Source organism: Panicum virgatum, chromosome 4K (assembly GCF_016808335.1).
Source record: "Panicum virgatum strain AP13 chromosome 4K, P.virgatum_v5, whole genome shotgun sequence".
Classification (NCBI taxonomy): domain Eukaryota; kingdom Viridiplantae; phylum Streptophyta; class Magnoliopsida; order Poales; family Poaceae; genus Panicum; species Panicum virgatum.
Window position 1 is genome coordinate 33,405,872 of NC_053139.1, and position 14,226 is coordinate 33,420,097.

Genomic DNA, 14,226 nt, shown 5'->3' on the forward strand with positions numbered 1-14,226 from the left:
AGAAATAAAAACAATCTCGGCCGTACCCCCACTGCCACCCCACCGCTAGCCGCTACCACCACTAGGCTCCCCACCACCACCAGGCCCGCCACCACCATGCCACTATTGCTGCCATCACCAGGCTCGCCACCACCATGCCGCCAGCGAAGGGGGAGGGGAGGGGAGGCAGAGGAGCAACCGGCCGGCCTGGCCATTATCCTCGCCGTGGTCCAACCACTCCATGTGTCGCAGCTTGGAGGGGAGGGAGAGGAGGGGGTGGTGGTCGGGAGGGAGGAGGGTGCCGGCGTGGAGGGAGGGAGGGAGGCGGCGGGGAGGGAGTAGAGGAGGGGGCGGTTCTAAGGGTGGGGAGGGAGGAGGAGAGGGGCGGTGGGAAGGGAGGAGGGTGTCGACAGGAGAGGAGGGGGCTGTAGTGTATTCTGAGGGAGGGACGGAAGAAGGAGGCAGTGGCGGGAAGGAGGGACAAAGCCGGCAGGGAGATAGGAGGGAGGGAGGCAGCGGGAGGTCGGGGAGAGGAAGGGAGAGAGACGACGGAGAAGGAGGAGGAAGGGGATAAGGGTTTTGGTGGGGGAGAGGGCGATTTTATAAGCAATCATCATCGAATCTCAGCCGTCGGATCATGATCAACGCCCCCATAGCGAGGGAAGACTTGTTTGTTATGTGCCACCCAAGAAACACACGACAAACTTTTTTATACCAATGACAATTATGTAATTGCACTTGATACATTAAAAATATCATATAGTTCCAAAAAAATACCAAAATTTTATGTGTAACAATTTATATTGTCTATTGGCTATAGAAAAAATTTCAAAGTCAAGCCCAAATTCGATTGTCACTTTCACTCCAAACCTAACCACATCCTTCTCAACTCTTTGATTCTTCTTCATGGATGTTTCCATTTGTAAGCATCATACGTGACAAAATTGTGAAACTCACTCAAATTTTTACCACAACTTCCACATATGATATCATGGAATATTAATAAATCTCATAATTTTCAGACTTTATTTGCTTTTTTTTAGAATTTTAAAATATTCGAACACACGTTCTTGGTCGTGTTTCCTAGATAAGATGTTCGAAATTTCTTTTTATTTGATGGGTAGGACCTCAAACTAGGTTAAATAACATGAATATCATTTTTTCACACATTTTATTCTATTATTTGAATCACTTGCAATTCAAATTTCACTTAATTCAAAAAACTACTTGAAATGCAATTAATTAGTTAAGTATAGAAAATAAATACAAAGATATACCATATTTTAACATGGAGTACCACTTGTACGTGAAGAGTAGAAAAAGTTTCAAGGTAAGAAGAGAAAATAAATTTATTACTTTGTCGTGTGCCAAAATAAAACACACGACAAAGCATGACTTTGCTGTGTGCCATAAAAGCACATGACAAAGCATGGCTTTGACATGTGCCAAAAAAAAGCACATGACAAAGTATAGTTTTGCCGTGTGTTATATTTTTACCGCGTCGGCAAAAAGGTTCTTGTTTGCCGTGTGCCCGATAGAAAGCACACAGCAAACTACCGGGCACACGCAAAGAGCCAGATTCTGGTAGTGACTTAAACAGTTGATTGGCTCCATGCCCTTCTCAATTACAATTTTTCTTTTTTTTAAAAAAAAGAAGAACACTATTTTGAAAGCTTCCTTGTCGCCAGAGGAAGGCCTACCGATAGAAAGCACGTGGAAAACTACTAGGCACATGGCAATGAGCTGGATTCTGGCAGTGACATAAATAGTTGATTGGATCCATGCCTTTTCTCAATTGCATTTTTTTATTTTTTTAAAAAGAAAGCAGAACACTACTTTGAAAGCCTCCTTGTCGCCAGAGGAAGTCCTGGGTGCTTATTAATGGGGGGGGGGGGGGGATTCAAGCGCAACACTGGTAGTACGCTAAGAAACTCATCAAGGTTGATGCGATGGTTTCACATGGGGGTCACCAATTTTGGAATTTTTCCTAACATCTGCCATTCCTGACATGCCACCTGCTAAAAGATGTTAGGGTCTGTGCTAGAACGGTTACATCCTCTCTTTGCTGCTGAAATTAAAACTGCTGCACCATTAGTTTAGCGGGATGTGTTTACAGCTTAGTTTGGTGTAAATTTTCCGACTAGGGCTAGGAAGTTATGCTATCACGCCGTTCAGCTAGACTATTTATTAAGCTGCTTGAGAGCTTTTTTTTGCTACCTGGGTTGGTGCTACTGCTGCCAGCAGTCCAGCTGCAGACCGAGCGAGGGGAGACAAAAGGAAGGCCACCGTCAGGTATAGGCAAGCCGAACGGCTGCAGCTGCTAAATTAAACCCAGCCCGAATCAGTCAAGCGGCTGGCTTTAGCCCAGCCGAAAGGTGTGTATGTGTATGTGGCTAGGGACATAGGATCTTCCTGTTGTGCAGTCCATGTTAAAAATTAAACAATTATTATGCGTTAAGGACTGTTAAGAATGTTAATGATACTTATCTCCAGCAACCAGGGATGAAAATGAAAATAGTAATTCCCAATTATCGGAATTATTTTTAGATTTTACCAGATTTCATGGTTACTCCGAAAATGATAACGGTTACTGAAAAGATAAAACATTAAAAATAGAAATTAAAAGAAAAATGGTTTTCGTCTCATCCCATTGTTTTCTAAAATTATGTATTTAGTTAGTAAATGTAACCGGTAATTACTGAATTCTCATGACCCGATGGGTCTTTGGTTCCCTAGATATGCCCTGGCCAGGCTCGGCGGGTGCACCTGTAACCTGTTAAGCGTTTGATTGCCTAGGTGAAGATGAGAGCCTGTCCCACTACGGTTGCCTAGGAAACGAGAATGAAATACTCCCTCCGTAATGCCAAAGGACGCCGTTCTGGCCGTTGGGAGGATTGCACAAAGGAAGCCGTTTAACCCACGCGTGGATGATTTTGGACGGGATTGCCCTTCCTTAACTGCAGTCGTTGGCGCGCCGCGCGTTTCCCGTCCGCGCAGCCTCGGTTCCCATCCTCTCCCCGCCTCGGTTCCCGTCCGTCCGCGCCAAGCTGCTACGCCCCCGTCAAAACGCGCCCCAACCTGCTAGCTGCTACGACGCCCGCACCAGCCAAGCTTCTACGCCCGCCCCAAGCTGCTACTCTTCATGGAGTTCGTCGCGCCGGACTCGGAGGAGCTCGTCACGCCGCCGGAGAAGGAGCTGCTCGCGCCGGACTCGGAGGAGGAGCTGCTCGCGCCGGACTCGGAGGAGCTCGTCGCGCCGGAGCTCGTCGCGCCGGAGTCGGAGGAGTTGCTCACGCCGGACTCGTTGCCGACGACGGCAGTGCCGGACTCCTTGCCGCCGGGCGCGTTCCTATGTGGTCGCTGTCATCTAGTTCATGAAGATCGCGAAGCATGGAATCGTGCGCACTCGCTGTTGTGGCCGTGCGCTCGTTGCGGCCTCGTCCACCTTGATTACTGGATGAGTTCTATTCGCAGCATCGACGAGTTCGATTGCGCCGCTGCGCTGGACGTGAAGCGCGAGAGGGAGGAAGGTGGAGTGGAGTGGAGGAAGATGAACAACAAGTAGAAGAAAGAAGAAACAGCAAGATGAAAATAGTAAGATTACATTGCTCACAGTCCCCGACAGCAAGTTCTTCTTCAGCCATTGCTTTCCATCTAGTACTAATCGAGTTCTTGGTACATGCATCTAGACTACCAACGGCTTCAGCTAGCAACAATGGGTCACAAGAAATCTGCAGGGGCAGCCGTTCCTCTCTCTCAAATGTTTCCTTTTGCACGTGTGGAATGTCGTACTTGTTGCATCCTTTAATCTTCATAACTTCCATCAAAACAGTTTGGAGGGTTACAAATATTCTGTTTGCCTTGTGTGGACTGTACTCCATGAATGCCTACATGTGTTGAAAAAATTCAGTGAGTATAAACCCCAAATCAAGAATGTTAAAATGAAGACAATTGATGAATTTACCTGTTGTACTACTGGAATTAGAGCTTCAACAGTTTTTGCATTTTTCTTGTATTGAATGGCTTGAATAGCTCGAAAAAATCCCAAATCAAGAATGTTAAAATCTGGAGAATTTGGTGGTTGACAAATTAGGCGAATGTCAAATCCATTTTGCTTTGCAGCCGCACAAAAAAACTGGATCATCCAATTTTAAATGGGAAGGTGCATTATCTTGTTGAATGTAGATTAGTTTGCCATATCCTCTCTTGTCCATTTGGCTCGAATCGCCGGCAACACTTTGTTGAGCATGAACTCCCTAATCACATCTCTTGTGATCGAAGTTATAGGCTACACCATCAAGTCTCCACGAACACGACCGGTTCTCTCATTACCTCTTTGAGCCAGTTCATAAGTAACCACTACGGGAAACTGCTGGCTTTGCTGTGTGCCGCACACGGCAAAGAACACACGGCATTCAGGCGTCGGCAAAACCAGTCTTTGCCGTGTGCCATATATCGGGCACTTTGCCGTATGCAAAGCTTGGCCCACGGCAAAAAAAAGTGGCCTCCAGCAAAGGTGACGGGGGGGGGGGGAGTTTGCCGTGTGCCCTGCCGACGTGGCACACGACAAAGAGCCAGCCTTTGCCGTGTGCTGAGGCATTTGCACACGACAAAGAATGGTTCCTTTGCCGTGTGCCATGGTTTTTGCACACGGCAAAGGTCCCAGATTCAATTTTTTTTTTGTTTGTTGATTACGTATATGGTACCCCAAGCATTTCATATATATCACAATGATTATTTTATGTATCCGAATAAGCATCACAGGCATTTGATATACAGATACAAATAAAGTCTTGTTTCGTTCATCGACAACCACAAGTACAAGTTGAGTCCATACAAGTTCATACAAATCAAGTTCATACAAATCCATACAAGTTAATACAAAGCAAGTCCATACAATGTAACTCACGGGGCTGACGGCGGCGGCGGCGGTGGCGGGTGCTACGGCCACATCGGCGGGGGCGGCCATGTAGGCGTCTGCGACCAAGCTTGCTGCTGCTAAATCCAAGCCACCCATTGAGGCGGTGGCCACACAACCTGCTAAGGCTGCTGCACCGGAGGCGAGAAGTCAGGATTGATTGGCCCATCATTGGATGCCGCCGACTGATTCTGCACATAAGCCAATTCAAAGTATTGCATGTGTTACTTAAGAATTAAGTTATGGGCATTCAAACTTAGTCATTCTAGCTGTATCCTAAGTTGCGATCATGCGTAGATGTATCATAAGGCAATATTTCTAAGTCATTCTTTCTAAGTCATTGTAGATGTATCATAAGGCATTATTTCTAAGTCATTCTAGATTAATGCTAAGTCACTAAGACGAATGAAACTCGATAGGAGTCAAAACCACTTACGGTAGGAGGAGTTTCTGCCCGAGGAGCAAGTGCCGCCAGAGGGAATTGTGGAGGCGAAATACCCATCGCCGAGCCCAGGCTTTGCATAAATGTTAGAGCTTGATCCAATTTTTGCTGCATCTCGTCCCGCTCGGCCCGCCACCTCTCCTCTGCCGCTTCCTGCCGTGCTTGAAAGGCTGCTTCCATCTGGGCCTACAGGATTTGATCCCAGGGTGAGAATTCAAAGCAAACGTATGTAAAAATGGAGGAACGACGGATGAAACAGAAATAACCTTGACAGCCTCAATCTGAGTCTGTGTAGTGTCTGGCCGTGGGCGTATGGCCGGGCTTGAGATGGTACTCCTAGCTCGAATCTGCGAGAGAGTAGGAGTAGTGGCTGTGTCGACTAAGCTATCGCCAAACCAGTACCGTCCATACTTCTTGCCTCCTCCCGCCCTCATGACGACTTCTCCGTCAATGGGCTCATTGATCGGATCAAACTCCGGCCATCGAACTTCTTGGCCATCGAGGTGTACCCACTGAGGCGGCTGTGGACACTTGTGTTGTTGTACGCTTCGGGCGGATCCTGCGGGTTAAAGGTGACATCGGACGTCGCCTTCCCTTTGTGGGCCAAACAGTATGCCTGGACTTGGGAGCAAGGCACACCACAATGTGCCGCCGACTGCGAAAAAAGGAAGATGATTAGAAATTATGCAGAATTGAGTGTTAGAATAAACAAATTAATTCACATACATATCTAGCTGCGTACGCCTTGAGGTTACGGTTGCCCTGATGGTGCGATGCACCTGGCATCATCAAACGCTGCTGCCGGGCAGCCTCGTGCATATCCAGCCATTCTTACGAGCACCACCGGTCCACTATCATTTCCCAGCACGGATAATCATTGCCAATCCACCACGGAGGCACCTACACATCATCAAGTTATGACATGTAAGAAGAACAAATGGAGCATAGTTAATTTAAGTAAGATTGAGTATTTACCCGCAAGTATTGTTCCTGGGTGAGTCTGATGTCTCTCGCAGGTCCTTTGTAGATCCTCACTTTTTCGATCATAGCCTTGTAGTCGATGACGACCTGGATATGTGCCTCGTAAAGCATATCCGCCACCAGCTTGTAACATGCTTTGCTAGCCACCTGCATCGCCCTGGGCATTGTTCCCTCATCGCATCTGTAGAAATCCTGCACAAAAAATGTGAACAAAGTCATTATTTCAAAAATGTGCAATAAATATGATGTATCTTCAGTTTTTACTCACCTGCTACTCCTCGAGACGGTCGTCGTGGCTCGAGAGGCCAGCGTCGAGCACAGCGGGTTCTGGATGAGCGTATCTTGGCTGAGGGCAGAATTGCAGATGATCCGACAGCAGCCGAGGACGCTTCACTAGCAGCAGCAGAGGCCCAGCTCCCACACTACCTGATCACTGACTCAGAGGACTCGGAGGATGACGAGGACTTCATTCCCACTGTTACAGTCCCTCGAGGAGCTCATGATGATGAGGCAGGATCCTCCGGTGCAGCACGAGCCCCTGCTCCTCCAGTCACCACAACTCAGGTCACTCAGCCCGATGCACTCGCTACTATTCTTCAGAGGCTATCTGACCAGCAGGACCGGTTTGCTGCAGCTCAGCTGAGTATGCAAGCTGAGCAGGCTCGCCAGCAGGAGGCCCAGACTCTAGTGCTTGAGGGGATTCGGCAGCAGTAGGAGGCCATGAGGTTACAGCTTCAGTAGCAGTCCCAGATCCAGCAGCAGATGTTTACCTTCTTCTCAGGATGCTTCGGTCAGCTGTACCGTCACACTGGACTGCCTGAGCCTCAGCTCCCTACACCCCAGCAGCTCCAGTTCGACCCCACTGCTCCCCCTCCACCTGTTGGCGGATTTGTGCAGACACCCTTGTCATCTTTCCCGATGTCACCACTCCTTCAGACCGGGTTGTTTGCCAGTCCTGTTCCTATTGCTGCTCCAGCTCCTGCTCCTCAGCCTAGTGTTTGGTCTGCCGAGCAGCGTGCAGAGTTCCTTAGGCAGCAGCAGAACCTACACCAGCTCCAGCACCCCTCGGCTCAGTCTCTCACGTTCGACTCTCCTTCTCAGCCTGAGGTGCTCCGTCCGTCCGTCGTGCGCTCCACTCAGCCAGACCTGACTCCCGTCACGTCTGCTCCTCCGATGGACTCCACGGTCATCGCCGCGCCAGCTTCTACCGCTACACCAGCTACTTCTGCTGCTCCGACGACTCCGGTCGAGCAGAAGTCCTCTTCGGTCGACGACGACTGGACGAACGATGACGCCGACGACTCCGCCGCTCAGTTCTCCACCGGACCCAGCCGGAAGACCCCGCCTTCTCCAGCTCAGGGCTAGATCGCCTTCCTTTTTGGTGCTTTGTTGCCAAAGGGGGAGATAGATAGGGGGAGTAGAGATAGGGGGAGCTTGGTGGTTTGTGGCGTGTTTGGATCTTCATGGATTTTGTGTATGGACATGTTATTTGGATATTGTGTATGCTCTGTGTTGACATGTCCCTACATGTGTTTTTTTTCGAGTTATGCATGCTTGTTTATCGCTTTAAATTTTCATATCTTGTGTATCTCTACTTTGTGTTGTCATCAATCACCAAAAAGGGGGAGATTGTAGCGCATCTAGGCCGATAGATGCTAATGGTAAGTTTCGGTGATTAATGACAACCGTATGCGACTAACGTGTGTTTTAAAGGAAATCTCTTTGACTGGATTAGTCTCATATGAAATATGAAAGGTGACCCCTCAATTCGAAACAATCATGCGTACCAAGGACTCAATTTCAAAGATTAAGGACCTTTCTAGTCTCAAGTGTCACAAGGAGACGAAGGACACTTGATTTAGCTAGGTTTTATAGTTTCTAGTTCTTGATTGTACTATTAAGAGGGGTTCATGAGTTAGTAGCTTGATCAAAATTGAGTTGGCCTTAGAATCTTGCACACTCACTCAAAAACAGTAAAATATGGTCAATAGAAGTTAACACAACTCTTGGAAGAAGAAACAATCAAAGTCACATTTGAATCCAAGTCAATTTAGCTGAAAACAAAGAAAAACAGCAGCACCGATTGAACCGGTGCCCTAGCATCGGAGCATCCGATGCATGGCGGAAGGACTGATGCCCTGTCGGTCTATCTTCTCTGAAAACAGGCAGGAATCAAGTCAAAAACTCTATAGCACCGGTTGAACCGATGGTCCCAAGAAAAGCACCGGTGCATTAGATGTACTTTGTTCCAGAGAGCATGTTTTGGTGGATTTCAACTTCTCTTCAGCACCGGTTGAACCGACGCTTCAGAATCAAAGCACCGGTGCATTGGATGTACTTTGTTCCAGAACGCTTGTTTGAGTTGATCAGTGAACCTCTTCAGCACCGGTTGAACCGATGCCCCTACGGAGCATGCACCGGTGCAATGACGCAAGCGTGGATACTGTGTCAGAACTCCAACGGCTACTTATTGGACACAGAGAGACCGGTTGAACCGATGCTTATACTTTCTATCCCGTTGGTTCTTCCGGTGGTCACGGTTTTTCTGCAGAAAACTTCCAACGGCTATGTGACCTCCTCCACTCTATATAAGGGTACCCCCTGGCTCATTTCAGTTGCCTTTGACACCTTGAAAACCTGAGGCCACCCTTGAGAAGAAGAGAAAGAGCTTTGAGCAAAAGAGAGAAGATCTAGTGCTTTGCTTGTGCTTCAACCTTGAAGATTTCATCCTTTGCAAGTGTAGCAAGTGTGCTTGAGCTAGGGCCAACTGAGTGTAGGTCAAGTGAAGGCTTAGGAGCTTGTTACTCTTGGTGTTTGGCAGCACCAAGACGATCTTGGTGATCGAAGTGTTTCTCGCGGAGCTTGCCAAGGATTGTGGGAGCCCGGAGAAGAAGATTGTACGTGGCTTGAGCTCCACCACGCTGGGATGGTGAACGGAGACTCTTAGTGAGCGCCCAAGTCTCGGTGACATGGGAGGTGACAAGACTCTTAGTGAGTGTCACAACGTGGATTAGGGGTGTGTGCCAATACATCGACACCACGGAAAAAAATCCGGTTGTCTCTTGCACTCTCTTTCATTTCAAGCACTTACTTTCATGCATTCTTTTATGTGCTTGATCTTAGAGATCATAGCTTAGCTCTACCTTGCTTAGTTTCATTTCTTTGTTAGCTTGTGTAGTTTGCTTTGTTTAGCCGGTTGGTGAATTGAGCCTTACTAGCATTGCATAGATTAAGGTTGTTTTATCTATCTTAGAAATTTGAAAAAGGCCCAATTCAACCCCCCCCCTCTTGGTCCATCGATCCTTACAATTGGTATCAGAGCCTCGTTGCTCATTTGGATCATTAGGCTTCACCGCCTAGAGCTATGGCCAAGATGGGTGGTTCGCCGCCTCACTTCGAGGGCAAGAACTTTGCTTATTGGAAAGTTCGCATGGCCGCATACCTTGATGCGATTGCCCCCGAAGTGTGGTTGGCAACTAAGACCGGGTTCACCGGAACTCCCACCACCGAACAACTAAAGTGGAATGCTAAGGCTAGAAATGCAATTTTCGAAGCCATTAGTGAGGAAGTCTTTGCTAGAGTAAATGGCATGGACTTAGCAAGTGATATATGGAAAGAGCTAATTGAAATTCATGAAGGCTCCACAAAAGTCCGTGAACAAAAATATCACTTGTTTAGAGCAAAGTATGATTCTTTTAAGATGCTTGCTCATGAAAATTGCAATGATATGTATTCTCGCTTGAACGTCATTGTCAAGGACATTAATGCTCTTGAAGTTTCTAAAATTGACAGTGGCTCCATCAACCGCAAAATTCTCATGCTCCTTCCGAAGCCCAAGTACAACATTATCAATGCTATGCTTCAAAAGGAGAATCTTGATACAATGGAAGTGGGAGAGCTTGTGGGCGAAATTCGCGCTCATGAAATGGGTATCCTTGGTATGTCCGAAGAGCCAACAACAAGCAAGTCAATTGCTCTCAAAACCAAGGCCAACAAGCACCGCAAGCTCAAGATGGTCAAGCAAGAATCTAGCTCAAGCAATGAAGAGGAAGATCATCATGAAAGCTCATCCGATGATGAAGAAGATGGAGAACTTGCTCTCATGATGAGAAAGTTCACACGCTTGAGCGACAATATAAACAAGAAGGGTTACAATTTTGACCCTAAAAGAAGAATGTTCCGGCCATGGGGAGATGTCAAGAACAAAACTTACTACAATTGTGGAGAAAAAGGCCACATCTCTCCCGATTGCCCTAAGCCGGACAAGAGAAAGAAGGACAACAAAGGGAAACATCGCCATGATTCAAGCGATGATGAAGAGGATGAGAAGAAGAACAAGAACAAGAAGGTTGGGAAGAAGAAGAGCCATGACAAGAAGACCAAGCTCTTCCCAAAGAAGAAAGGGCACAACACCAAGAGAAGCTTCTTGGTGGAAAAACAAGAGTGGGTGACCAATGTCTCATCAAGCGAAGATTCAAGTGATGAAGAAGACATCGTCACCATCGCCCTCACAAATGAAGAACCACCACTACCTCCGCCTCCTATGTGCCTCATGGCAAAAGGTAACACCAAGGTATGTGAGGTGGATAGTGAAGATGATAGTGATGAAGAGCTTGACCCTTATGAATTCACTAACCTCATTAATGAGTATACATCCGTCATCAAGAGGGAAAAGGGCAAAGTCAAGATTCTTGAGAGCACTCATGCCAAGTTAGAGCTTGCCCACTCCGACTTGCTTGGCAAGTACAATGACTTGCTCAAAGAGCACAATGAGTCACTTGTACTTGCTAAGCAAGTTGAAAAGAGCCACAAAAAGCTTAAACAAGAGCATAGGGAGTTGGCTCACAAATATCAAGAACTTGAATTTGCCTATGAAGCAATTGACCCAAGTCTTGAGAACTTTGCTCATGAAACTATTGAGAAGGTCAATGCTTCTACTTCATGTGATGACCTACTCATTAATGCAAATGCTACTAATGCTTTGCCCAAGCTTGTACCTTCTAGGGAAAAGGAATTGATGGATCAAGTGGCAAGCCTCAAGAGTAGTGTGGAGAAGCTCTCAAGAGGAGAATACATCCACAAGGAGATTCTCTTCAACAATGCCCGTGACTATGGCAAGAGAGGTCTTGGTTCATTTCCGGAGCCAAACATAGCTACTACTCCTTCTCCGGAGATCAAGATTAGCTTCATCAAGGAAGTTGGTTCATATTGCCAACATTGCCAAGTCACCGGGCACCACACTAGGGAGTGCACTTTACCATCACGTCCTCTTCCTAATTTACCCAAGAATTACTCATCAATGTTTCAAAATAACCATTTTCTCTTGAGTAAAGTGAAGGGCAATGTGAAGGCCAAATTCATTGGCAAACTCACTAAGGAGTCAAAGAAGAAGCTCCCCAAGCAACTTTGGGTCCCAAAAGCTCTTGTCACACATGTGCAAGGCCCAAAGCTTGTTTGGGTTCCTAAAACTCAAAAGTGAATTCTCATGTGTGTAGGTGAACTACAAAGCCGGTGGAAAATATTGGGTACTTGATAGCGGTTGCTCTCAACACATGACCGGCAATGATAGCATCTTCACCTCTCTTGAAGACCCCGGCGATCATGAACATGTCACATATGGTGATAACTCAAGGGGGAAAGTCTTAGGTTTGGGTAGAATAGCAATCTCTAAAGATTTATCTATTTCTAATGTCTTGTTTGCAGAAGCACTAAGTTTTAATCTTATTTCAATTGCTCAATTGTGTGATCTTGGACTAACGTGTACCTTTGACAAGAATGGTGTTGTAGTAACTCTTGAAGAAGACAAGTCAATGGTATTCACGGGGTTTAGGCATGGCAACATCTATTTGGTGGATTTCTCTTCAAAACAAACAAGCACCATGACATGCCTCTTCACCAAGTCGTCTCTTGGGTGGCTTTGGCATAGAAGAATTGCTCATATTGGCATGAGCAACCTCAAGAAGGTCCATAAGAGAGGGATGACCACCGGCTTGAAGGACGTTACCTTTGACAAGAACAAATTATGCAAAGCATGTCAAGCCGGGAAGCAAGTTGCAACACATCATCCCATCAAGACGATGTTGTCTACCTCCAAGCCGCTCGAGCTACTTCATATGGATCTCTTTGGTCCAACTACATACAAGAGCATTGGTGGTAACCTCTATTGCCTAGTAATCGTTGATGATTTTTCACGTTACACTTGGGTCATGTTTCTAGGCGATAAGGGTGAAACTCCGGAAATCTTCAAGACATTTGCAAGAAGGGCTCAAAGGGAGTACAACTCCCCAATTGTGAAGATCCGGAGTGACAACGGCACCGAGTTCAAGAATATGAAGATTGAAGAATGGTGCGATGAAGAGGGCATCAAGCATGAGTTCTCCGCCACCTACACGCCTCAACAAAATGGAGTGGTGGAAAGAAAGAACAAGACACTCATCACCCTAGCAAGAGCAATGTTGGATGATTATGGCATGTCCGAAAAGTTTTGGGCGGAAGCAATCAATACGGCGTGTCATGCATCCAACCGAGTGTATCCTCACCGACTCCTCAAGAAAACTCCATATGAGCTCATCACCGGGAAGAAACCAAATATATCATACTTTCGAGTCTTTGGTTGCAAATGCTTCATCTATAAGAAGAAAAGGCTCGGTAAGTTTGAAAGTAGATGTGATGAGGGTTTCTTTCTTGGTTATGCATCAAACTCCAAAGCATATAGAGTATTCAATCAAACCTCCGGGTTAGTTGAAGAAATATGTGATGTGGAGTTTGATGAATCTAATGGCTCCCAAGAGAAGGTTGTTGGCTATGAAAATGTAGGTGATGAGGAGATTGACGAAGCTTTGAAGAAAATGTCCATTGGGGATATCAAGCCGGAAGAGGTGCATGAAGGCAATGATCAAGGGGGAGGACCTTCCTCATCTACACCAAGCACCTCCATGGCACCCCAAGTGGATGTAGATCAAGACAAAGTTGATACACAACCTCAAGAAGATGTGCCAACGCCAACACCCCAAGTCCAAGAACAAGAGGAGCAAAGTGTTCCACCACAAGCGCAAGTCACCCATGATCCACCCCAACAAGCATCCACGCAAGCACCACTAGTGAAGCATGGTCGCATCTCCAAGGATCATCCAATTGGTCAAATCATTGGTAGTCCTTCCAAGGGAGTAAGAACTCGCTCCAAGCATGCTTCATTTTACGAATATTACTCGTTTGTTTCTTGTATTGAACCCACTAGCATAGAGGAAGCACTTGAGGACTCGGATTGGGTGATGGCCATGCAAGAAGAATTGAACAACTTCACCCGCAATGAAGTTTGGGTCCTCGAAGCTCCTCCGAAAGACAAGAACATCATCGGCACCAAGTGGGTCTTTCGAAACAAGCAAGATGAACATGGGGCGGTGATACGCAACAAAGCTAGACTTGTGGCAAAAGGGTTTTCTCAAGTCGAAGGTTTGGATTTTGGTGAAACTTTTGCTCCGGTCGCAAGACTTGAAGCTATCCGCATCCTTCTTGCCTACTCTTCACATCATAACATTAAGTTATATCAAATGGATGTGAAAAGTGCATTCTTAAATGGCGTTATTAACGAACTTGTTTATGTTGAGCAACCTCCCGGGTTTGAAGATCCGAGGAATCCTAATCATGTTTATAGGTTGCACAAGGCACTCTATGGGCTCAAACAAGCTCCAAGGGCTTGGTATGAGAGGCTTCGTGACTTCCTAATCATGCAAGGCTTCAAGATCGGGAGGGTGGACACCACGTTGTTCACAAAAGACGTCAACGGGGATCTTTTCATTTGTCAAATTTATGTTGACGATATTATCTTTGGCTCAACTAATGATTTACTAAGCCATGAGTTTGCTACCATGATGTCGAGGGAATTCGAGATGTCCATGATTGGCGA